The following is a 26,108-nucleotide window of genomic DNA, read 5'->3' as shown; positions in this document are numbered from 1 at the left end:
ATTCGGTGCTGAAAGTATAACGGGCTGCATATATGTATGCGTTTGGGCTGCGTGTCGGCATTTGCTGCATGGTTGGGCTGCTCCTATTGTTCCGGTCACGTATGACCTGTTACCACAGATGTAATGTCAGTGGTGATTACTGTGTGCTAGCATGCACGCTCCCGTCTGTTTGTTTTCTTAACAGTGAATCTGCTGGTCGACTGGGTTTTCCTCTGTAGTTCCACACTATAGTGTCCCAATGCAAAAGAACAAACAGCAAAAGAAAAAGGTATTTGTCAGTGAAATAACTGAATGGAAAATGTGCAATGTATGCCATATATGCAGTGAGCTCGATAATGTTTGGGGAAAAAGCCATAATTTTTTTTTCCTGATTTGGCTCTGTACTCCATGATTTTAGATTTGTAATCAAACACTTCGCGTGTGGTTAAAGTGCAGATTCTTTGCTTTTATTTAAGGGTATTTTTACACGCTTTGATAATCACCATGATTTTGAGTGTTCTCAAAATCTAGCTATCTCTTGCTTGTGTCTCCAAACTTACATATTGCACCTTTAACTGAGAACAGGTATGCAGTCTGTAATTATACAGGGACAAGTGAGCTACAACGTCCACCATTATTGTAACAAGAGTGGATTAACTGGACATCAGCACAATATCAAGAGGCTCTTGTGGGGCACGTGACGCCAAATGTGTTTTGCCAATGTAGTGATGAACACCACTGTTCACAATCCTAATCGTTCTGATGCCCAGTGTACCTGGGAGTCCGATGGGAGGACCCTCAGTTGGAGGTAGCGTGGCCCAGGGAGGGCAGGCTTCTGTGGGCAGGGCGTTCCCAGGAGTGATGAGCAATCCCAAATATCCTGGAGTCAGGTAGCAAGCCAGCAGACCTAATAGGATTTAATATTTTAGAGATAGCCAGCTCCATTTATCTGCGTGGTCATTTCCGCTGAGATTGAAAATGAATCCGTGAACAAGATTCCTGATAGGAGATGGACGAATGCCCTGCAGTGTAGCGATGGGGAGTAGCGATAGAGTGTTGAGGCAAGAGAAATGTGTACTGTGAGTTAATGAGTGCTATCTTCAACAACTTCAGAGTTAGTCAGGCGAGTTCACAGATCACCTAAATTAACAGTGTTTTTGAAGAGAAATGTACTTGCACTTACTATGTGTTGGTGAAAGCTATGCATAAATGTCATGGATTTGGAAAGGAGTGAAATTTACTGTTTTTCTTTCTCATGAATGTATCATATCAGAGTATTATGCATGGGAAACCAAACATATGTACAAAGCACCAGAGCATCTGAATGCCCATTTAAAAATCAAGCTTTAGGACCCAAGGTGTATGTTACCATATACTGTATGTATGTTAACTGAACATCTTGTACTTGAGGAATAGTGGGTACCACTCCACTTTAAGGCTGTTGGCAAGCCAGCTCCGAACACTGTTAGGAATCGAACCTTTGCTCATTCTGTCCACCACTCCAGTTGGAGGAGCACAGCACAAATCATATCAGATTAAAAGAGACAAGGCTTCTAAATCTTCCCTACAGGATTAGAGTAAATCCTTCTGCGTGATACACTCTGGAAACAAACAGGGCAATTCAGATCTTATAATGTAGCATGCAAATCCTTTAGGCTTTTATTGTCAAAAGGCACAGGCTCATTTGCTCAACCAAAGTCTTTCAAACGTTATCTGAAAAGGTTGGTTTAGATTTAGAACGGAGAGGGGGAGGGGAAAAAAAAACAAACACAAGCTTAAATGGCTGTTTTATAACTGTCAGGATTATATGCCTGCGATCCTTACCAGATCAGTTTACACAACCAAAATGAGTGCCGTAGTTTTGGTCGCTGTCTAACTGCAAGCAGTGAGACGTGGCTTTTAATCCACAGAGCTCTTTAACATGGAAACAAACAACCTGCTCAGCAGCAATGATGTGTTTGCTGGTTTGCTTGGCAGTTTCCTAACCAGAAAAGTAATAATTAAAAAAAACATTATTATTCGGCTAACTGGAAGACAGCCAAGCACCAGTGATTCATTTTTTTCTATTTTAGAGGAACAGCGTGCAGTCAGGCCGCAGTTTGCAGCGTCTCTGGCGTTCCCCGCCCCCCCCCCCCCCCCCCCCCCATCGCCGTCGCCGCAGCACGCCGCTGGGCCGCGAACAGCGCGGCCTTGTCAGGCGATCTCCGCGCTGCGAAGGGTCAGATCCTCCCGCTGCTTCCTCTAATTGCGCCGCGGAAGAACCGACAAGGGGACGCGCGTGGCCCGTGGCAACAGCGTGGTAAACACAAAGATTAGGGTTCAAGGGCAACCCAGAAATATTATCTGATGAACGCACAAAAATAGAACAAGATAGCATTTGGCTGGATGACAGGAACGCTGACGGTCGGCCTGCGATTGTGTAAATCCTCATCGCGTCAAACCAACGGTGTCCTGGGCATTCAACTTCAAATTAATTTCCCGAGTTCTGATTCAAAATTCAAAATAATATCAAGTCTATCATAAAACTAGAAGGTTTCAGTACATTTCGTTTATATAGAGCAATTCTGGCTCTCTGAAGGTGAAAAATCAGGAAGGAAATAGGAAGATTTTATCATGACACTGGTCGTGGTTTCCTCCAGCTGATGTCATTCATCAAAGGAAAAAAAAATGATGGTATTGCCTGCTAGGACCCCAGTTGTACCCTGCGCAAGCTGGCCTCACTAGCCTTCCTTTGGTGTAGATGTGTCCATTTGCAATCAAGGGGATCCTTCAGCAGCTGTGCTATAAATCACCATCTCCCGGTCAGCGCTGTGCTCCCACTGGTCCTCTGGGAGGACAGAGTGACCTTAATGCAGCTCAAAACCGCACTGGGCTATCACTGACCTCATTTTGTATGAGGCATATTTTTTATATCTCTTTCTCTCTCTCTCTCTCTCTCTCTCTCTCTCTCTCTCTATCTATCTAACTATCTTTCTTTTTCTTTCGCTGTCTTTGTCTCTATCCCCCCCACCCCTCATTATTTTATGTAAAGATTAAGGTCTATGTGTGTTTCGTAAGGGAAGTTTCTCACTCACTCTTTCTCTCTTGCTTGCTTGCTTGCTCTCTCTCTCTCTAACTTGCTCCCTCTCCCTTTCTCATGGCAACCAAACCACAGTCTCTCAGTAAGCCACAGTATCAAGGCTTACACGAGTCTAGAAAAAAACATATACAGTGCAACAAGTGGGACATGTGGAAGGTCAACTAAAGGTCAGATAGGATGGGCTACTTTATTAATGCATTTTTTTCCCTTTGCTGCAAGGTTTCTTCTCTCATGACATTTCCAGCAATGAAAGTTTGCTTTGCGGAAAAGCTATTGCCTCTGCATTGTTACATCACTGGTTTGGTGTCACGTTCTATACAAATAATGTTGCTTTTCATTCCCGGAATGTGTGTTGCATGCTATGCTTTATAAATGGAAATGTGTCTGTGCAATGCTGCACTTAAGATATTCAAATTATGAACAGTCACATTGAATCTCTTGTTCTTTGGCCAGTCTTGCATGGCATATACATAATTAACTGGCATTTTTTTAAAAGCACAAACTGTGCTTCCATCAAGTTTGGTGTAAACAGTGAACTTCTCTGCAATGTTCCTCTTTTGTGTCTTGAATGGTGACATTTAAGGCCATTTTTTGTCCAAATTTTTCTGTCTTAAAATGTTGCCTCCTCTAAAATTGTCCCTGGTACCCATTAAATTTCATCTTACAAAAATGAAAATGGGTACAATTCCACAGTATTCTTACATATAATTGATTTATCCTTACAGTGAGCTTCAAAATGTTTAGGACAAAGTATATCTTTTTTTTCTTTTCTTGGTTTGGCTCTCTACTCCACAGTTATAGGTTTGTAATCAAACAATTAACATGTGGTTCAAGTGCAAAATATCTGCTGTTTTCAAATGGTTTTAATACATTTTGGTTTCACCATGTAGAAATTACAGCACTTTTTCTACATGGCAGTTCCTTTTGGCCTCCACGCCATGTTCCGGCTTGGCAGGAAAAGGTCACAGAACCGAGTGTTTGGTGCTTTTCAGAGTTCATCATCACAAATGTTCCAGGCCCACAAATATATGAATACGAATATGTCATTGGACATTTAGGTACATCAGTCAAGTTAGTTGAAACAATGTAGGGAACATTAGGTAGCATTGCTTTGGAATACATCTTGTTTAATATTGGTAAGATTGCCAATATTGTTCCTTGTAACTTGGTATAGTTTTGATATCAATACTTTTAAAGGCGGGCTTAGATTTTTTTGAGTTTGAACGAATGACCTATAGACAGTACTTTGTATGTATGGACACGTGGCATTTTTGTATGTTGAAAACATGTTTTTCATCAGATCACATAGACAGTTATAGTTCTGACAGTCCACTCTGCAGATGCAAAATTGGAATCCTTACATTATTTCATAATGGAAAGATGGCTATTCACCATACTGTATTCAGTACTGCCCGTGGATTTTCAGATGTCTTTTACCAGGAAAATCCCTCTCAAAATCAGTGATGTTATGCCATGTTTTTTTAAATGTATATTTTTAGCAAAAGGTAGTAGGTGGGGATTTTCGTCTTTTGCTCTGTCTCGTTCTTTGCTCTGGGCTCATTTCATTGGCTCAAGTCCTTCAAAGTCCTTTTCCTCTTTCTGATTTTATTTATGATTTTCAGTGACATAATATAGTTTCTCGCTAGTATTTTAGCATACCATTAAAATACTGCACTTTGTGTTTCTTGTGTGTTCATAGAGTTTCCATTCATTTGTTCTTTTATTTGTTGATTTATTGTGTCAGGCTGAAAGTAAAATCATTTATAGGACACGCTGTTCTTCTTTCAGCCTTGCAGAAATTACATTTTGACATGGAGAGCTTCTATTTGCCCTTCACTGGGAACATACAGCTAGCGTACAAATAAGTGGAACAACAATGTAAAGTCACTTCATTAGTATGATATGGGGCTGCCGTATGTGGACAGTGTGACCTGTATGTACCAGACCTGGGTCAAATACGTATTTGCTTTGGATTCAAATGCTTTTTTGTGCTCTGTTGATCTTGCCTGGCATAATTGAGCCTGCCAATTTGACCAGAAGGCGGGGTTTGCACTTTTTGAGAGTATTTCATTGGTTCCAATACACCAGACAAGATCAGTAAAGCATAGAAAAATATTTGAATCAAATAAGTATTTCACCCAGGTCTGGTATGCACCATGGCATAGAGTCTACCAATGTCTGGAATTCTATAGGAGGAATACAACCACTCCATAAGAGAATTTGATCACACTAAAATGCATGACTGGGCTCAGGATGCTGGTAACTGAGAAGACTTTGAGCATTTGGATGATGGCTGATGTCATAGTCCTCAAACCATTGGGCGGGTGACTTGTGCTGTGACTCAAGGACAGGAACATTGTCATCTCGACCGACACCCTTCTCTGTGGGGGAGAAGTCATTTACATGGGACAAAGATGATCTTTCAGAACCAGTTATTAATGACTGACGTGGGCTTTGGCTTTGCCTTATAAGGGTTCGATTTGTTGAGTGCTCTACCAACCGGATAGGTAAAATCTGCTCGCACCATTACAGAATCACTAGAATCCTTTGCTGTTGAGATAGTGTTGCATTTCCTTTTTTTCATGTTCACCACCTGCATTAAGTGATTTTGATAAAAAGCTGTTTCACCTTTTGTCTCTACATGTCCTTAGAGTAAATAAAAAACATTTTTTATTCAAATAAAACAGCATGTATTGACAATGTGGGAGACTATATATGCAGCATTAAGCATGTAATAGAGCAAAAGAGTCCACACCTGGAAATGCAATCAAAGTCTCCCTGGGTGTCAATAGTATGCCCTAAATAAAGCAGTTACTTGTGGGGGAAAGAAATAGATGCTACCCACTTTCCATAATTTCAGTATAACTCACGCCTTGAGGACACATTTAGCAGGGACACACCCACTCCATTACACTTCCTGTGGTGTGCTTAAAATGTGCCTTCGGCAAACATGCTTTTTTATGCAGTGAATCACAACCCAAATTAAGGAATTTCCCTCAGCAGTTCAAAAGAATTCAGAATTTCGAAAAAGAACTACAGCAGCACCCTGTCCCAGTCGTTCTGAATCTGAAAATTTTGGATGCATTCCAGACGGACACTTAAAAATGCACTCTCAAAAATATTTTTTTTGGTAAGACCACAAGTCAACATGTCAGGTTCCACTGTTGATACGCTGTTGCTTGTTTGTTCCTATTCACAAACCTACAGGATGTAAAAGGGTAGCATGAAGAAAAGTCCTAAGAGAGTATTTACATGGGGTGCATCTATTCTTCAACTATCATAGTGAATCGAAATAAAAAGCTGATATCGTGATATTGCACTACTATTTGTAGTTTAAAACAGTACCACAGTAGCCAGGTTGAAGGACTGTCAGGGAAGGCTGTTATCACCGCTCATTTCTGAATGCCAGTATTGATCCATGAGAGCTTGAAATATCTTGTCTTGTTGCTGCTGGTTCATGCTCAGCCAGCAGGTCTGAACTTGGATTATATCTGGGTTGTTGGCTTTGAACTGAGGGAACATGTGTTTTTTCTGTTAAAGTTAGTGATCTCTCTCTCTCTGTCTGTTGCTCTCTCTCTCTCTCTCTCTCTGTCTCTCTGTCTCTCTCACTCTCTCTCTCTTTTGGATTTGGAAAAAAAATGATTCAGAGAATAAAATCCAGTTTGCCAAATCAGGAAGATAATGACAATTTCCAGTTACTTTAGCATTGCATACAAAGAAATCTCTTCTGAAGCGCATTTCTTGGACACATGCACGTCGCCCAGGTTTGGTGGCAGAGGTTGGCACCGTGCCTCCCACCACCCAGGTTAGCGTGGTGCATGTTGGCGCAGTGTTCCTCATTTTACCCTCTATGCTACGACTGACCCTAGATCAGGCTCAGTCATAGACCCTGGTCATTGGTTCATTGGTTTTTGTTGTGACAGCACATTTTAGGATTAGTTGATCAGCTGAAGCAGTTGATTGAGCAGCTAAGTCACTTCACATGGGTTCTCTGGTCTGAATTGGCTACTGATTTTAAAGTGAAAGGAAAAACCATCAGACCTTGTGCGTCTCCAGACCCAGGGTCGGGGAGCACCCATTGAGATTCTGTCAATATCACCAAACCATCTTAAGTTGAAAGAACAACTTAGTCCAGAGCCATAGAGTGATTTTTTTCCAAAGTACAGAGGGATATGGCAAGGGAAGCCACAGCCAATGATGGATATTTGTCACCCAGTGATTGACACCATTGTTTGCATTTCATTGGGTATGCAGTGCTAAGCATGTCAGCAATTCTGAATTTATATGAGTTCTTTTCCTTGGGAGGGGACTAGCAAAATCCTAGCATTATCCCACAAGCATTGTTTTTATTCTGTGACCAGTGCTGCTGTCCTCTTATTCATTATTTTGTGAAAAATAAATTAAAAAAGAGGGCAAACAAAGTATATGGATCTACATAAATCAGGCACGATTGCATTTCTCAACAAATTCATTTATTGTTCTGGTGAAAATATGAGATTAATATGTGAGTTATACTTTACAGGCATTTACAGACACTCTTATCCAAGCACTTACACACAAGCATTTACATGTCCATTTATACAGCTGCATATACGAATCGGTTGTACTGCGCAAGGTAACGCAGTGCTTACCCGGAATCGACTTGCACCTTGGTACAAGCCATCTTACCACTGTGTAACTCGTCATGGCCACTGTGCCTCCTTATAGAGGTGATATTTGTTGTGTTATTCCACTGTAGCATGCATGCTGCCGGAGAAATGAATTGGTCTCGGCTGCGCCGGCTGGTGGAGAGAGCACACGCACCTGGGCTGCGTTAGCTAATCAGCCCGGGTGCTTAAAGGTGTGCTGCTGTCCACAGTTCGGGTCCGGGACCAGGAGCACACACCGAGAGCGTGTTTATGATTTTAGTTTCATTTTATTTTGGAGTTTGGTTCGAGCCAAAAAGGAAAATGAAGAAATCCTCAGCTGGGACGCTGGAGGAGCTGGAGCCGGCTGGGACGGCTGGCCAGCTACGGGCGGCACACGGGAAAGTGGTCGCGCCATTTTACTTTCTTTTATCTTTGTTATTTTAGTTTGTTTTAGTTTATTGCTTTCACCCAGAACCCCTAAGGAGTCATTTATTTCATTTCGTGTTTGTGTGGGTGCGCTCTCTCTCTCTCCATGAGGCAACCAACGGTGTTCCCCGGCACTGCCGCATCTCCCTCCCAGGGGTGTTACGAAGGCTTGTGACATCCACTTATTTGGTCAGTTTGTGAGCGTGGGAGGTTTTATATCTTTCCACAGTCATCCATAAGTCAAAGAAAAGGGAGTGAATTCAATTAACAATTCTTCTCTTGTCCACAAACTTGAATTTAGTTCCCAAACTTAAATTTAATTGTCAATCTGAAAAGCAAATGTTGACTGAATCCCAGCCAAAAGCCTCTGTTGTTAACATTAAACAGCAAGCAATCAAAAAAAATAAAAATCAAAGTGCTAAAATTCTGGAATAAAAACCATGGGTTATTAAACAGACACAAAGAGTTTAGTCATTTGAAAACATTAAACGCTGTTTGAACATTTTAAATATTACAGCAAGGGGAAAGAGAGAATGTTGCAAAAGGGCCAGTTTTCAGGAGACGATGGTGAGCAGTTAGAAATTTGGCCGCTTGCATTTGTGGGCAGTTCATTCCGCCACTGAGAAACCAGGGGAAATGAACAGTCGGAGGGATCTCCCCACTGAGATGCACTGTTTGCGATGCAGCCCCGTGGTCTGGTGTCTAATACTTACCGAACGTGGCCAGCAGGGCGGCGCGTAGCTGGCCGTAGTTGCCTGAGGAGCGTTAGGGTTTCAGTGGGTGGGAACACGCTCATTTCCTCACGCGTCAGCAGTTCTTCCGGCCAATCGGGTACCTGCAGGTTGCTTGCGCTGTCTGCCTGTGAAGCATTCAGAGGAGAGTGTGCACGTGAACGTGCCCCGTCCTTAATTCGGCGCAAAGAAACAACATGCGCGAAAAAATTGGTCGACGTTCAGAGACTGGGGCTGAGAGAGATGATGTCAGTAGACCAGAGTGGAAAAACAACAAACCATCGCTGTAGTGATAACCTGTGAAAGGGATGAGCGTACAGGCCATTAATAGTACGTCCAGCACAAAATTAATTGCAGACATCAAGGAAATAAATGACCGAACCTTGCATGTGGAGTTATTAGGAACAGATGGATTCGGTTCAGTGAATGTTATTTTGAAACACCGGGCCAGAGATGTTCAGAGAAGGACCTAGATTAATAACAGTGGGAGGACTGGGAGACTGATGGAAGAAAATAATAAGTGCTGTTCATCACAGAATGAAAGAGAGGTCCAAAGAGGGCAATAAATAACTGTAAGTAGGTTAAGTGGTAAAGTGACCTCAATAGGGTGATTCTCAAGGTAGATGAAGATTGAGGATGGAAAGCTGGGAGAGAGACCAGGTCTGGTGTGTGGAGGAGAGTAGAAGGATGTGCGTGCCATTTGTAAACTGTTACCTTCAATGTGGACACCAGTGGCAATTTTACAGTCTTTGTTCATTTTCCCAAATATATCAACTTTGTGTTTCCAAAATGGACACAGATGCAGCACTTTAAAGTCTTATCTTCTCTGCAGGTATCCCTCCTACAGGACTAGAAACAGACCCCATGAAGTGAATGTCTCTTTCTCTGACTTATTCTGACTCTTCTGCCTCAGTTCCTCTCATAATAACTTGGCCTGGTGAAAGTAAAAAAAAAAAACGATCCCAGCTTGTCTGTGGTCTACATTATTTCCAGTTACATTCAATGGCATAAACAAAAATGAAAGCCAAAAGCCTGCTGTTGGCTTATATTGCTTATTATGTTAGGCTTATCTCCAAAATGGACCCTGCAATTGATGTAACTGCTCCACCATTTTTCAGTAGGGCACGCAGGACAGAAACGTGGGCGTATATCTCTGGTGTTTCCCCATTTCATTTTGAGGCTGATTCATGGCTTGTAAGGGGTGGGACAGGGTGTGGGTGTGGAGGGGGGAAGCAATCAAGGGGTAGAAAAACAGAAATAGAAAAAATCCGCTTTGGAATGAATCCATTTCCGTCCAGGAAGCGCGCGTCCGGAGCGAGCGGCCGGGCATCAATCCGGGATAAGCTTGACCGACTTCCTGATGTAAGGGGAGGATTGATTGGATCCCTATGGTCAGCGGTGGCACCGAGGCCGTCGCAGTGATCAGCGGTGAATCCGGTCGGCGGGGGAAAATGGGGAAACCGCGAAGGCCCGGTGCCGCCCCGGCTCGCATTGGCCCCGCTCTCTGCCAAAGCCGTGGCCCCGGTCCGTGTAAGCATCACATTAACATGCTCTAATCTGCCCGGGGGCTTTACGGGAAACAAATCCCCTGGGCCAGCTTTTAAAGCCTGCGCCCTTTTAATTTCAGCCTGCCTTCTGCGTCTGGCTGCCGGGCCAGGTTACTTGGGCGAATTGGAGTTCTGTGTAATCTTCGGGGCGAGGTTGGGGGGATTTCCTCTGTGCTGGTTATTCCTCAATCCGAACCTGAAGCATTTCAGATGGGAGTAGGGTAAGGTGTGTGCATGTGGGGGGGGAGGGGGTAGAACTATAGCCAAGCCCTTGGTAAGAAGTGGGTTTTAAACCCTTCAAATAGACATCAATTTGAACCCTTTTGAAAATGTCTTTTATAACAGGTCTTATCTGAGCAGGAAGAAATTTAAACTGCTTTCTTAAAGCTCAAAAAAAGAATAAAACGTTTTGAAATCTATTTAAATTTTCTAAAACTAGGTCACATAAATGACTATGTGTGTTTAACCATTCCTATTTTAGAAAAAAAATATTAAGAATAGATATGTTTTCAAAAATCAGATCTTAAACCATTTTTCTTTTTGCTGATTCAGCAGTACCTCCTGTTCCTGTACCTGCAGTACGTTGCGGATAGAGAAATATCGAGCTGTGATACTTTGTGGAAAGTTCAAACGGGCACAGTAAATGGCCTGGGCTGAGCCCGTTCCTAAAGATAAGGGTTTGGGCTCATTTGCCTTTAACTTCAGCCAGCAAATTAATGATAACTTTTTTCTTCCTCTCATTTCTCTATACTTAGGTGAAATAATTTTAGGGTTTGCTGAACTTGGCAAACGACATATGTAAAATCATTCTCATCTATAGCTCAGAAGTCTGCTTTGTGCAGATACAAACTAGAATTCTGAGCTTTTTTATTCATTTTTAAAATTTCAAGACTTCGTTATTACCTTATGTACCTGTTATTTGGGGGTTCAGGCCTGGTGTTTGCTCTGTTTGCTCTTTTTGCTCTGTTTCTTGCCTTGCTACTCAGCAAAGTGTCTTTGTAGTTCTCTGTAAAAAGCGCTATACAAATAAAATTGAATTGAATATTAGACAATAGCTAACAAATGCTGTGGATGCATAGTGCATAATGATTCTGGTTCTGTGTAATCTGTTTCACAAAATGATTATAATTCTCACCCTCAATGAATGGGGGTCATAAAATGACATTAAAAATTGATGTGTCCTCTCAGCGCTGGGCTATTCTTTGAAGAAGTTGATAATGAATTTTATATTTTGTCTTCTATTAAAGCATGTTTGTGCCTTCTTTAATAGACTAGTGGCTCAAGAGGGTAATGATATTACTTTGTGGTTTATTTATTTATTTTATAAAATGTATTTATTACATTTCTTTATTGTTCCAAAGGTCTTTCAACCCTTCAGACATAATTGAAAATAATTTAAAAATAATTCTATCATAATGTTATGGTAGAATGTATTCTTACATATGGAATTTTAAGTGAGACGTAATATGATGTTTCCATTCAATGGTAGCACAAAATTGCCACAATGATTATGAGCATGTGAAGGCATTATATTGATCATACAAAGGCACCCCTACATTACAGATCAAATTCGTATAATAGCAATGCAGTGAGAGCACTGTCATTAAAGTGGCTTAGTGCAGCACAGGAACAACTAAGTTAGTTTGTTTCATGTCCAAGTATCTTGCTTTTTTATTCTTACTACCTATGTCTTGGATTTCTCATATTTAGATTCTTTTCATCTATATTACAAAATAATAAATAAATAATATAGAAACATAAAAATATGATATTACAGTACAAGCTATCTAGCTTGTTATTTGAATTGGTTAGACTATTTTAAAAATTGATTGCAGATGTCAATTTTGCTAACTAGATAGCTGGTACACAGTTACGAATATTCACATCTGACATATCATTTAATTACGCTTTGATCTACGTGCATGCAGTGCGCTTTACTAGGTTGATGTATTACATCGTATACACAAATCAGCGCCTGATCAGCACTGATTCAACAGTATGCTCAATCACAAAAAATACAGCTGCAGCTGGCATGACTCAAAATGTATTTTGTATATTCATGGAAATAATTAAACGCAGCCACTTTTAGAGAGAACTGGGGATAAAATTGTCATTGCTATTAAAATATTGAAATCATTGGGCTCTATTTTGGTGAGAAACACAGACACACCTGGGATTTAGTGGAAATGCTCATTTTTTAATGGCATACATAGAATATTTCTTGCCATTGCCCATTTTGGTGGTTTAGTGATCTGCAATAAGGGCATTTGCATCAACATGTGCTGGGTGGTGCAATAGTGGATGTTACGACAGAAGTCACAAATGTGTGCATTTGGTGTTAAATCATTTCTGTTGGCATTATATCAATGCATGCATATAAATATGGACCATATGTGGCAGACAAACAAGTAATTCCCCATCGCACAAGATGCCTATGTGGATGTTGAGGCTGAGAAAGACATAAAATATACAGTATGTACAGTATATGCTGCAGAACCTCTTACACACTTATGAAGGATGAAATAAATAACTTTATTACTAAACTGCTGTAACTTTAAAAAAGTTTTTACATAATTTTCCGTCACCTAATTTTTAAATGGGCCATGTTTTGGGACTATAAACTTAATCATTATTAAAACCAGCTGTAAATCAAATTTGAATGGGATCTCGTTTAAAACTCCAGATTTTCTTTCATCTGCTTTCAGAATGATGTGGCAATACACCTTTTCATTGACCTCCTATCTTTGGCTTCCTTGGCAAACTGTTTGAATTGTTCTGGTGCAACTTCATGTCAAAAAATTGATGTGGAGTTCACTAGTAGCACAAAGTCTTTTAAGGTAGCTAACAGGGTTACATGGTGGACACATTCACATATTTACACAAAACCGTAAATGTGTTTTGACTGTTGCGGGTCCTGAGGCAAACTGACCAAGGCTTGACCTGCAATGGATAAAATGTTTTGCCTCTACTCTAAATTGTGTTCATACTCCTCAGGGTAATTACATATTTGTGTTTTTTTCTGTTGCATATTTGTGTCTACTGGTTACTCCTGCTAATCGTGTTTTAAAATGCAAGACTAATCTTAATCTTAAACCTTAAATCGTAAAATATTTAACAATGAAGACATCTGAAACTCCCGTTATCTGAAATTCTTATATTGTGGGTATTTTTTTCTTTTTCTGTCTTTTTATTTATTTACCTTGGTAGAACTTTTGGATGACAGAATGTGTTTGCAGAATGTGATTCATTTCTCAGTGATATTTTTACCTTTGGAAAAAATGCAGGATGGCACTCTCTTAAAATGGAAAGGTGTTCATGATTAAACTGATTTATTTGTGCCCAGCATGTGGATGTAGCAGGGAAAATATCTGTCTATGGGAAGCAGTAAGTCAGAAGAACTCGACTTTAGATCAATACCCTACATACAGGAACATGCAATTAAATGACAGAAGAGATGCTCAGAGACATTTCTGTTGCTCTTTGAGATGTACCTCCTTCAAAGGTACTGCTCTGATTTTTCTTCTGTTACATGCAGTAAATGACTGACTACAGTAAACGAACAGCCTTGGTATGGTGACTCAAGTTGTCACCTGTCGGTAGGCTGTATACTGTTGCATGTACCATTGTATAATAAGGCCTTAACAGTCACCACTTTTTGTCCCAGGGAGTGGCTGAATGCAAACCTTCTTAATAAAGGTTTATGGATACAGAGCGAATGCTTTGCAAAACCATCCACAGCCCTCTGAAGTCTTGCATCGTACTAAAGGGATAATTCACACAAAAAATCACAATTTGTTATGGTTTGCTTGCCCTCTATGTAGGAATGCTTGGTTTGACCTCTGTCATGTAGAAACCAAAATGTTCATAAATATCTGCAAAAGACCATTTGAAGTGACGTTGTTATTGAGACATAACTCCTCCTTTTCTTATTAAAGTGATAGAAGGTGTCTTTTGCATCAGAGAACACTGTGCATTGGTAATAATCACTATCACAACCTTCAAGACATAATTGAGGGTTTGGCATTATGTTTTAGTTTCACCAGAACTGTAGATTCCCAGGCGACATAATTATCTGACAAATAACTCATTTTAATTGGTTATGAAATAAAGTGTTTGTTAGCCACAATTGCATGATGTATTTGATTTCAGTTCAGTTCATACTCTCTGGATGTGACCCGCGTGTGCACGTGCACGTTGGATTTCTTTGCGTTTACATGCAGTACATCATACATCACCCTCTCTGTGTATGTCTTTTCTTTTTTACAAATGCATGATGCTTGAGTGAGCAGTGTGTCTTAACACACAGGGCCACGTAAAAGTCACTTATGAGATAGACCGCTAGATGTGTGGACAGTCAGAAAAAATTGGAATTATTCCAGATATGTGACAGCCTAAACAGCTCAGTACGTTTTATGAATGAATTCCCTAAAATGGGAAAAAGAAAGATTTTATCCACGTAACATCATTGTTTTGGGTGGTCCATTTTCTTTGTTGTGGGCAAAGTATTACATACAGTATGGCACATTAGAAATGTGGTGAACTGCTCTTAAGGCGGAACCAGCGTAATTAGCAATACTGATGTTCCAACATCAAACCTGTGCAGAATGTGCAGCAGCCCATCAGTAAAATAGTAGATACTAAAAAAAACTACCAAGCTAAGGTTGTAAAATAACAACCCTGAGAATACCACCCTCAGCTCAATATTGACCTTTTCATTAATTCACCAACTTCGTTTCTGAGCCAGATTATGATGGACAGTCAGGTTGCATGAATGTCATCATACAGTTCATTTTGAAGGCAATTCTGTATTTTTCTTTCTCCCCAAAAGAGACAGGCTTCCAGTGAAACTGCAGAATTATATAAAGTTGTAAATGATGATATTTGATGGTGATATATGTAAATGGTGATATTTTTAGGTGATATTTTTAGGTAAGATGATTTGCAGTTTAGTTACTATATAAGCACATCTCCAATATGTCATTTTTGCCACACTCCTGCCAGGTTCAACTTAATGAGCCACATTTAAATAGTCACTGTCTTCACCTGCCAATTTCATGTAATATCAGCCTTCAGATCTTCCAACATGAATTACAGAACATTGGCTTGAAATGTATTTTGTCAATACATTGTAGCTGTGACTATATTATACAGTCCTGCATTTACTGCATGATTATGCTGCATGAATCCTGCTTGCACGGGCTATTGTGTTAGATGAATTCTGCATGCACAGGTGACTTCGCTGCAGGAATCCTCCATACACAGATGATTATGCTACAGGAATCCTGCATGCACAGGTAATTTTGCTGCAGGAATCCTCCATACACAGATGATTATGCTACAGGAATCCTGCATGCACAGGTAATTTTGCTGCAGGAATTTTGCATGCACAGATGATTATGTTGCAGGACGCCTGTGTGCAGATGGTGATTGTGCCTTTTCAGCCGTGCAGGGACTCACAGTCTGATGTTCAGCGGGGCTTCTGAATGAGGTGCCAGCCAGGTCACAGTGTTCCCTCTCTGTCCAATCTGCCATTTGTTAGACTGCAGTCTGTCAAGCAGAGTGTAAGGCCACCACAGAATTAGTGTATTGTTGTACTGTAGTGTTCAATGTTCTGTCCATCTCTTTCTGTCCTCGACCATATATATATATATGTATGCAGACGTGTGACAAATTAAAGTTAAACCTGATAAATGAGTGGAGAAACATAATTAATGCAGATGCTTCCATGCAGGTGTACTGCATGAGATACAATTAAGCTATTAACATCCTATCATGCTCTGTAGCATATATAAAAATGCTGAGCAGGTTAGTTGACCTCGAACATATCTATAAGAGCGATTACACAACTAATTTATTTGATTGTTGAAAAGATTTCATGACAAGTGATTACATTTGGGCCAGGACCATATTTTTAGTTTTATTTTTATATAACCTACATTATATAAGTTTATGACAGTATGGTAACAATATGTACAATGACATATTGAAGAGAAGGAGAAAGCCTGCTTTTTCTTTGAACATTTGTAATTTATTTTGTGCTACAAGTATTTCTGGTAATTGTGAGCCCTGTTATTTTGCTTGTAATGTAGAAACCTTGCAATTATTTTGTAGCTTCGTGTGTTATTTGGAAAAGGTCATTCAAAGCTCCTAATGTAGCTCAGGCTAAATCAAGCCGTGCCTGAAACAGAGTGAAATTGTCCTGTCTACATCAGAATAGTCTTGCTTTTTCTCTGAAAAAGAGTAAAGTAACATGTTAAATGTAAGACGAGAGTGACGGGAGAACAGACTTTCCTTTGTGCTATCCCCGCTTCGACAATGTCATCCGTGCCCTCACTGGAGTGCGAGTGCCGTTCCCGTCCATTTGACCGTTCCGCCTCGAGGGCGTTTGAATCTCTGATCAGAGTCTTCTGCTTGCCAGTCCCAGCGGCGGAGGTTTGATGAGATTACAAGGCCGCATACGCGACAGAAATAAGCTGCTCGTTTTGCTCAAAGATCCATCGCGTAGCCCGATGCAGCGATGTCTCCTTGCGTCGGTGGGTTTTAGCTGTCGACATCTGAGCTACTTCGGGTGAACATCTTGTAGGTCGTGACCTGACGGCAGGGTTGCCACCTGTTCAGCTGCTAGCGTCTACAGATGGGTGAAACCCCAGAACGTCGAATCCAATGTATCAAGTGTATGTATATAAAGTTACATTCAAATGAATTGTTTTATACTGATCCATGTTTCATGCTAATACTAATCTGTTAATATTGTGTAAGGGATTAGGCTGATTTGGTTTGAAACTGGGTGACCGTACTGTACTTGGCAGGGATGTGCGGTTGAGGTGCAGAGCTCTGAACGTTTGCCAGTGCGCTGTGGGGTACGACGGCTGTCGAGGCGGGTGCCTCAGGCCAGAGAGGAGCCGCAGGGGGCTGGCACCACCCGTCTCTGAGCGGCACACTGACAGGGGGAAACGGGGCGCCGCCACCCGGACCAGGGAACGCCAATCTGCTGAATCAATAGGGCTGTTTACTCTAGAGAGAGGACTGTTGTGAGGTATTCTGGGTAAAAAAAAAGGGAATAAAAAGCTTGCCGTCGTTTTGTGAGAGGTGATTATGCTGCTGCTCACATTCCCTTGAACTGCAACAAGCCGGATGTTCTTTTCTTTAAATAATGAAATTAAATGACCGTTACTAGTCTGAATTTTAAACGCACCAAGACTGTTGCTGTCTGTAAGGAGATTACATATGGTCCTCGTTAAGGTTATGGCTATCACCTCGTTCAGCTAAAATTGCTTGAGTAACTGTGGCACATCCAAGTTCAGTGACTTGTTAGCAGTTTGAGTAAAAATATTTTATATTTTGATTTTTCAGATATAAAAAAAGAATTTCTCCATTTGCCACCACTAAGGCAATGTTAGATTCCCATATTGCAACAGGAACAGAATACAGTAGTAACTACCAAGCAGTTATTGTTGAAACATGTTAGTGTGCATGCAATGCTCTCAACTGCAAAAGAACGTATAAAACAGGCCTTTATAAAATGGAAGTGGGAAGCTTTAGCGTTTATGTTCATATTTGCATTTCAATGGAAGAAAATTCTGTCACCCATTTGAGATCTACAGTACTGTATGGTACAACCCCAGCTCCCTCTCATTAACACCCATGCTTTAGCTGTCTCAAGTTAATAGCTTTTCAAGTAAATAATCTTCTGAAGAAAATTAGCTTTTTTCTTGGTTCAGATACTGTGTTAAAAAAAAAGTGCATTTCTTAAATGAATAAAGCAGCCATTCAGAAATTGCTTGATTACATTGGTTTACTTTGAGTGAATGAAGTTGCTCACTTCCCCCATTTCAAATTAGCCGCGAATGAAGAAGTTCTGTGCTAGTGCTAGATGTCTCAGATACAGGTGTATTGGGTTTGCAGCAATAGGAATTAAAACATTTCTGTATGGATATTTCAGTAATATCTTGTGTGGAATTAAATGAAGCCTACGTCACATTAATGTATGCAATCATTGAATTATCTAGAGCACGGCAAAGTTTAAATGTATTAACCTTTGCAGTTATCTCTCCGCCTCATTAGAATGGTTAGATAAATATCCCCGTGGAAAATAAGATAAAGGAAAGCCACAAAGAAACGTTAGTGGAAAGGTTTTCTGAACTGATTGCAAACCAATCTGTCTCAGTCAGTGTATTATATTATATTATATTATATTGGGGATCTAGTCATTGTTTGGAAAAAATTGGTTAGACATTGCAGAAAAAGGGTCATAAAGAGGAAGTGAAGGTCAAAAAATCTCTAGACTCCACCCGCTTTTAAAAAGTGACTGCTTTGATGCCAAGCCTTACTCTGACCCAGTCAGCTGCAATGGCATTGCCATTTCAGAGGTCACACCTGGAGATCACACCAATGAAAACATAATACTGAAATACTCTCCATTTTTTTGCTGTCATTGCACCGAGCTCAAGTCATTTGAATCTATGTGCAGACAATTTCTCAGTTGATGATATTTCAAATCTAACTGCTGAGCTTATTTTCCATCCTGAATAGCTGTAATTATTTGCAAATGTTCTATCACCTTTCAGCTGACAGCATGTCATTGTGTGATATCATTATCCTTTCTCTTTTTTGAGAACTACACATCTAGCATGCTGGACTTACTGCATTCATCTAGCAAAGGCATATTTTGCTATTAGATTATGCTTCGCCTTTAGCACCAAAGGTAGTTAATCACAGCAGTGTGTACCTTAGAGTTTTTGTCAGTGTCTTAGCATGGCCTTGATATGGCCTTCTATTCTTTTTCTTTGAGATTCATGACTGGTCTTTCCCTTTAAATGTTAAATAAGTAGATTTGGGGTAAAGCATTGCTAAATAAGGACACATGTCTCAAATGGGAAAATGGAAAGAGATTAACCGGCGTTTCAGTGTGGTTCCACATTGAAGTCATTGAATGATTTTGCATTTTGGGTTTAGCTTTTTTAATGATGTGTGACAGGTACACTTGCAATATTTCTTTTTCTAAATTAAGCAGACATCAAAAAACAATACGTTTATTATAATTTTATTTCATGTATTTATATCTGCAGCCGTTCTGATACATGAGACATCAGACAGATATACAAACACTCAGACAGCGCTGTTTGTGAGCTGACCTATAATCCACCGACAGGCTTTAGACTCCTGGATAATCGATCTGCGCTGTCTTCTTCTCTTGCTTCCTTGCCGTGAGTGAAAATGACAAGTGAAATGTTTCATGCTGTCAGGAAGTCCATGCTGCTAATTCAGACCTGGTACAGCCTGACACTCCCATCCCACTCAGTCCGCGATTGGCTGACCATCCATGCCAGAGTTTCGACCTCCCAAGTGAAGATCCACTAATCTTTGAATCGGGACACGCAGTAATGGGTTACTCTCTAAACTCTGTCTCTGTCTGTTTGTTCTTCCGGAACAATCCATCTTTCTATTACCCGGTGTGCCGTATTCCGCTAGGTCTTGGGTGTAATCAAACCCAGATGATTTAAATGCTGTGTTCAGCTGTAATGCACGGTGCATGTTTATTTCACAGAGAAGGCAGAAGTGAAGCCATATTTGTTAGGACAAAGCAGATCTAAAATGCAATTCTAATTATAAATTAGAAAATATTGTATGATGACAAAAGGATAAGTTCATGTCTATTCAAGCCTGTTTTTATGGACTATGGTGTTGAGTCCAGTTTCTCCTTTTACCCAAGTGACTCAAACAATTTGTACTTTCCATTTTTCCCACTGTTATTTACATTCAGTTTGTCAATAAAATATGATTAGCAATTCTCTTGGAAGAAACGGGAGCGTTATCAGTTCCCAGATGACAGATGGGAATATTGGAAGTTATTTTGTACCACAGTGGATGGAACTTTCCACAAGAATAATTTCTACATTTTTGTTGAATGTTTATGTTCTTCAATAAGGCAGTGCAATCTTATCCCACTGTGATTTTGCATGTGCTTTGTTCATATAATCAAATCCTATGAGACAAAATCTCGTGGTAAATGCTTGAAAGAGACACAATCGCAATACTACAGTCAGTGCTTTTTATAAAAACATTCTCATGAGCACAGTCATGGTGCAGGTTCATTTCTGATTCCTTCATAAAATATTGCTGGAATAAATATGAATTATGATGTCTAAAATGGTCTGATACCGGTATTTGAGGAGACCACTATACTCAGACTTAACTCCTGCTTGACAGTAAAAAAATTCCTGTTCCATTTCCAGACCATTAAAAACCTTCTACCTTTCCTGCACCTGTCAACTGCTCATTTTCAAAAACCTGTTACAATTACCTTTCAGAAATGAATCGCAAGACTGACTTTTGATATAAATCTGTGAACTGATTTTGATACTCGGTAGCAGTGGACCTGTCCATCACAGGAAGCGTTGCTGTATTTATGTTTTTATTACGGACATTTTTTTATTCCATTTATTATTTTTTTTATTTTATTACGTGGAAAAGACCAGCCTCCACCACCGTGTCTCTCTGGGGCATATGAAACCAATACATTACATTATACATGAAAGTGACCTTTCCCTGGTTATTGTGAAGATATAAACACTGCATGGCATCGCCTTTCATAGGACCTAGGTTTTTCATCAGGCTAAATTCATAAAGTGTTCTATATCACCCGTCTGTGCCCAAACACACGCACACACAAACACCACGATATGCACAGACACCGCGCCGCTCGTTTCTACACTATTCACGTGCATGAAGATAATTCTAATGGGCTTCTCTTCCCTTGTAACTCAGTCTCATATTTAGGATAAAACCGTGTCGCTTTGCCCATTGTGCGCCAGTGGTGCTGTAGGCAAGTAAGCCCGCAACGCGTTCCTGTGTCGTCTAACACCCCAGAGGATTGAGGATCTGAGGTGCATTATTTAAGCTGCAGTATGAAATCGTGAAAGGAAAAAGATTTTAAAGACTATTTATATGACCTTTTCATTAACAAAAGCTGCTTTTGTGGAAGTTGTGTATCAGGCTTTGCAAGGACATTTTTCTTAGGTTATTGATCTGTGATAGACTGCTTGACCTTGAAAAAATTGAGGATTTGAGAGAAAAAAATATGTATCTAACAGCTACATTCGGCAACTAGCTCTGGTGCGAACAAGTTCAACGTTTTATGCTGCTGCAAGGTAAAATGGCCAATATGATCATTTATTAATGGGATGAATATTTTGGCAGCAGCATTTGCAAGGCATATGATGGGAATAATGTAAAAACCTTAAATGGCCAATAATGGTGATAATACGATGATGGAACATTATGGCAATAGAGGTACATGTTAGGCGCGCATAGGTCATGGCATATTGCAACAGAAATTCTAGCAAAAAACAACTTGCCACATCAGCCAGTTTGAATGTGGCACTTTGATTATGTGGAATCAAATCTTTGAATCAGTATTTGTCTCATTTTAAACATGTTGAAGCTTGCTAGCTAGCAAGCAATATAATGAATAATAGAAGGCTTACCCCACTTCAGTCTAGCTTTACACCATCTTAGCAAGCTACATAGTTAACTGCGTTTTCATTAATTTGAGCGTAATGTCCTGGTATTCGTTTTTGTTTAGGCCTACTTTTTTGTTTGGCTCCAACGTCTTACTACAAACGAGGAAAATAGACCATCCCCCATATCACATGCATGCCCATTAGTTACCAGCTGAAGATTTCGGAAAGGTAGCAAATGTTTAGTGTGCAGAACAATCCACATTTTGGAAAAACTTTTACAATGCTTTTTAACGGTGACTTAATTGGGATTAACAGACTTTGATGTTATGATCTAGAATTTCTGCTGACAACACAGACAGCACGTGCTAAATTAAACTGATATGAATAGGAGCTAAATTGAACTGAATCACACCCCTACAATTCAGACATGCGTCCACGTTCTGGTGCTGTAAATAGTCTCTCTGCTGTACCGTCAGTCTGACAGTACAGCACATGTCAGTTGCGAGCGTGAGATAAAGGTGTCAAATCGTTCAGCCATTTTACTGAGGTGAGGGTTCTCAACCAAAGGGTGGTCATTTTAGAGATGAGACAGTTGGGGAACTTTGCAGGAAGGTGTTCAGTCGATAAACTTAATCGTCACTCACAGTTCATAAGTATGTCCTCAGTCTTTGAAGTACCTCAGTACCTACAATTCTCATTCTCCGACACAATAAACTGGCATCACCTGATACTTGAACCACTTACCACCGAAGTGTGTCTATTATGGGCTCTGAAGCGCTCGAAATTGCTCACTGCCGTGTTGTCAGATTTTCGACCATGGGATTTCCTCAACGAGTGATGTAAAGATAGTGCTTGTAAATATTAGTACATTAGTTCAAGGTCATTGATTTGTATAAAAGGTTTTGGAATAATATACATAATGAACTGTTAGATAAAAAAGATAAACGGTATCTTTTTTCATAATATGTTTTTGTATATTTTCATAATTAAGCAAGCATAATATGTTGGGAAACTTTCGTTATGTTACATCAGACTAAGAAAGCCTCATCATTTCTTCCATGATCACTGGCAATGGAAAGGCCTAGCTTAGTGCCACCTCACTCTAAATTATAAATGAAAAATTTTAGTTTTTAATTATTGAGCCGATGAGTCACTGGAGGGTAGCAGCATTTCCAGGGGAAACAGCATAGGTTTTAGTAGTGATTCAGCATTTCAGCATCCATTATACAAAAGCTAAAGGAAGAAACTGCAGCTACTTTGACAGCTGAATCAACCAGAAGTATTGCAAGTATGTGGTGTGTGTGCGCATGTGTGCACACGTGTGTGTGCGTGTGTGTGTGCATGCGTGTGTGTGCGTGCGTTCTCATGTTCCTCACTTCCATACTGTTCTATCATCTTCTATCAGTATCAGAAATCAACAGCCAATAAAAGATACTTTAATTAAAGCAGCAGTCTAAGCCATACTGAAAATTGGTCAGAACGTGGTCTTCAGTTTTCAGGAGTAGAAGAATATTGAGCCATTTCCATCCTTGAATGTTGTGAAATTAGACAGAGGCCTGGAATCAATGAACATTTGCCCCTACCTCTAAAACATTTATCCTTCCCCTCCCATTTCAAAACCGCAATCACTAAAATGAATTGGGTGAATTCATGTTTGTGAAAAAAGAAACACACACTTGCTTTCCTTTTTCAAATCTAAGGGCAAATGTTCGCTGGATCCAAGTCGCGGGTCCGCAAAGAGCTGAACTCAAGTCTGAACTTCAGGTGTAACATTTGGCTGTTCCTGGCATGCAGCACTCCTCAAATCAATCTGGGAACACACTGTTTTTCTGCTCTCTCACGCATCCTCTCCTAGCTAAGAGCTTCCAGTCACGTCGGCCCGCTCCATTACTGTCATCATTCACCTGGCTGTTTAGCCACAGGTGGGCTCAGGAAGGTGGGTGCTTCTCGCAGGTACGTCTCAGCTAGATCTCTCAAAGCCTGCGGAAACCGTGCACCCGCAGAGACTTATAATGGACTGCGACCGCGGCCCCTCGCCACGCATCCACCGCTGCTAGGCTCGCGGTATTATTGTGACCGTATCTGTGCGTTTTAAACATCTTTAAAGCCTTCAACCAAAAAAGAACCTTGAAGCCGTGGACCCCAGATGACGGCTGGCTTAAATCAACCGGCAGGAAGCTCCCGAGAAGCGATCACTTAATCATACCAGCCAATCAGACCCGAACCCCAGTGATGAAGTATAGGGTCCATTTTTCAGCACCGTGAAAGTTCAGACTTGACAGGGCCAATAGCAGTGATATAAGTACTGTACATGTACCGTACTTGAACCACAGACACCACAGAAAGGATATAGAGAGTACAGGTACAGGTTTAACAGGAACATATGTTGTTTTTTTTCCCTCCAGTGGGCAACATCATCCTTCAACAGGTTTCACACACCTCCAATGATCATGCATCAGGAGACACCGTGCCACCGTAACACTCCCCCCCCCACCCCCCAACTTCGCAGTTAAAAGCATGTGCAGTGGCGAGCAGACACGGCCTCATTTAAGCACGTGGAATTAAGGCAGTTTCTCAACACAATTCTGAGGCTGTTTAGGCTTATTTTTTTTCTTTTCTTTTTTTTTGCAAAGTCACATGTTTCCTCTCCCACCCCCCCACCCAAAGCGCTTGGGGAAAACAGAGCCTCCTGCATTATTAATCGTGGGACGTCGTAATCTCGGCCGAGGGGGGGCGGGGCAGCTGGGACACGGGCCCGCGTTGCCTTCCGCCCGTTAGCCATCATTCAGCGCTAGCCGTTTTGCATCTCGTTCGGCCCGAGGGCAGCGATCCGCGGCTCCATCTGCATATCAAAGCGTCCGCGGCTCGGATAGAGGTAAAGGAACGAGCCGCTGAGAAATGTCACCCGCTACGCTGTTCTCCCGGCGTGTCCAGGGCTGTGGAGACACGCGAGGGACGCGCGTCGGCGGGAAGTGTTGCTTCTCACCTGCCGGAAGGAGCAGGGGTAATTACGGGTTTTCTGAATCACTCAAATTTTGTGACAAGTGCGGCAAAGTGGAAATGACCTATATAGCACAAGCTGTGACGCAAATGAGAATTTTCACATGACATGCTTGGTTTATTATTAATAATAATAATAATAATAATAATTAATGATATTAATAATAATTCATTGCTTGCGTTGCATAATCTGGATACATGCAAGCCTGCTCCACCCTCAATGCCTCTCCAAGGACCGTTTTCTTACGGACATAAGAGTGTTCTCCCACGGGCGTCGGCCCAACTTAACGTCCAGATGTGACAAGAACGTCTGTAAAAAGAAGGATTCCGCTCCGTAATCTTGCACGCTGCAAGAGCGCATAAACCCGACTGCATTGCCTGTGGACATGTTGTGTCAGACAGCAGTCAGATGAGGATCCTTCTTTATCCTGTTCGCGGTATTAGCGGAGCGCTAATCCTTCCTCGAGCCTCAAACGCACTTCTGCCGAGGGCCGTAAGGGCTGTCACGGCAGACCGGGTTGCTGTCTTTGACGCTTTTTTTTTTTGTTTGTTTTTTTTTTGTTTACCAACTGAAACAGGGTTTGTTAAAGTTTGAATGTCATTTAGCCTCTGTTGGTTTTCCCTTTTGGCTGCTGTGCATAATGAGTTTTATTATACGACAAATCCAACAAGCAAACAAGCAGCGTGACAGCACAGCAGCCGATTTGAGTTAAGGCCAATGGCTGACAAGCTGCCGCCAACAGGAAAACCTCGCATCGGTTTGTTCAGTCTGGACGAGGTGGTGTTGACTCCTATTGGAGGTCTACACTTTGGCTGTATGCTAGCAGAGGCTCCAGCGAGTCCTGTAAAAATGGGTTTTTTCGACTATGACATGAGCTTGGGAGCTAAACCAGGGTGTCTGCTCCATGTACACGATAGATTAGATTAAGACTGGCCAGCCAGGCTGGATAATTGTTGCCGGTCTGTGCTCACGCGTCACAGTGGGATGCATTTACGTCATTCGGCCTTTGTGCAAAGCCCTATTAAGACAAGCTGGCTATATCCCCCCACCCCCATGTAACCCTCCCACCTCTATGCCCAAGGGTCACTAGGCAGGTACAATGTTCCATTAGTGTCCAGCCCTGAAGCCTCATGCTACTGCATCTCCCTCTCTATTCCGCTCCCTCCCCTTCTCTCTCCCTGCCTTCCCCTCTGTCCTTTTTTCAACCCACCCCCACCCCCACCCCCGCCCCCGCCCCCGCTCCCGCTCCCAACGG

General features: G+C 41.2%; 1 protein-coding gene across 4 annotated transcripts in view; it reads left to right on the top strand.

Moving 5' to 3' along the window:
- Positions 1-26,108, top strand: part of dlgap4b (discs, large (Drosophila) homolog-associated protein 4b) — a 165,917-nt gene that overhangs the window by 41,828 nt on the left and 97,981 nt on the right. The window lies entirely within an intron of this gene.

The sequence above is a fragment of the Anguilla rostrata genome, chromosome 13 (genome assembly GCF_018555375.3).
Source record: "Anguilla rostrata isolate EN2019 chromosome 13, ASM1855537v3, whole genome shotgun sequence".
Taxonomy (NCBI): Eukaryota; Metazoa; Chordata; class Actinopteri; order Anguilliformes; family Anguillidae; genus Anguilla; species Anguilla rostrata.
This window is presented reverse-complemented; position numbering and strand designations above follow the sequence as displayed.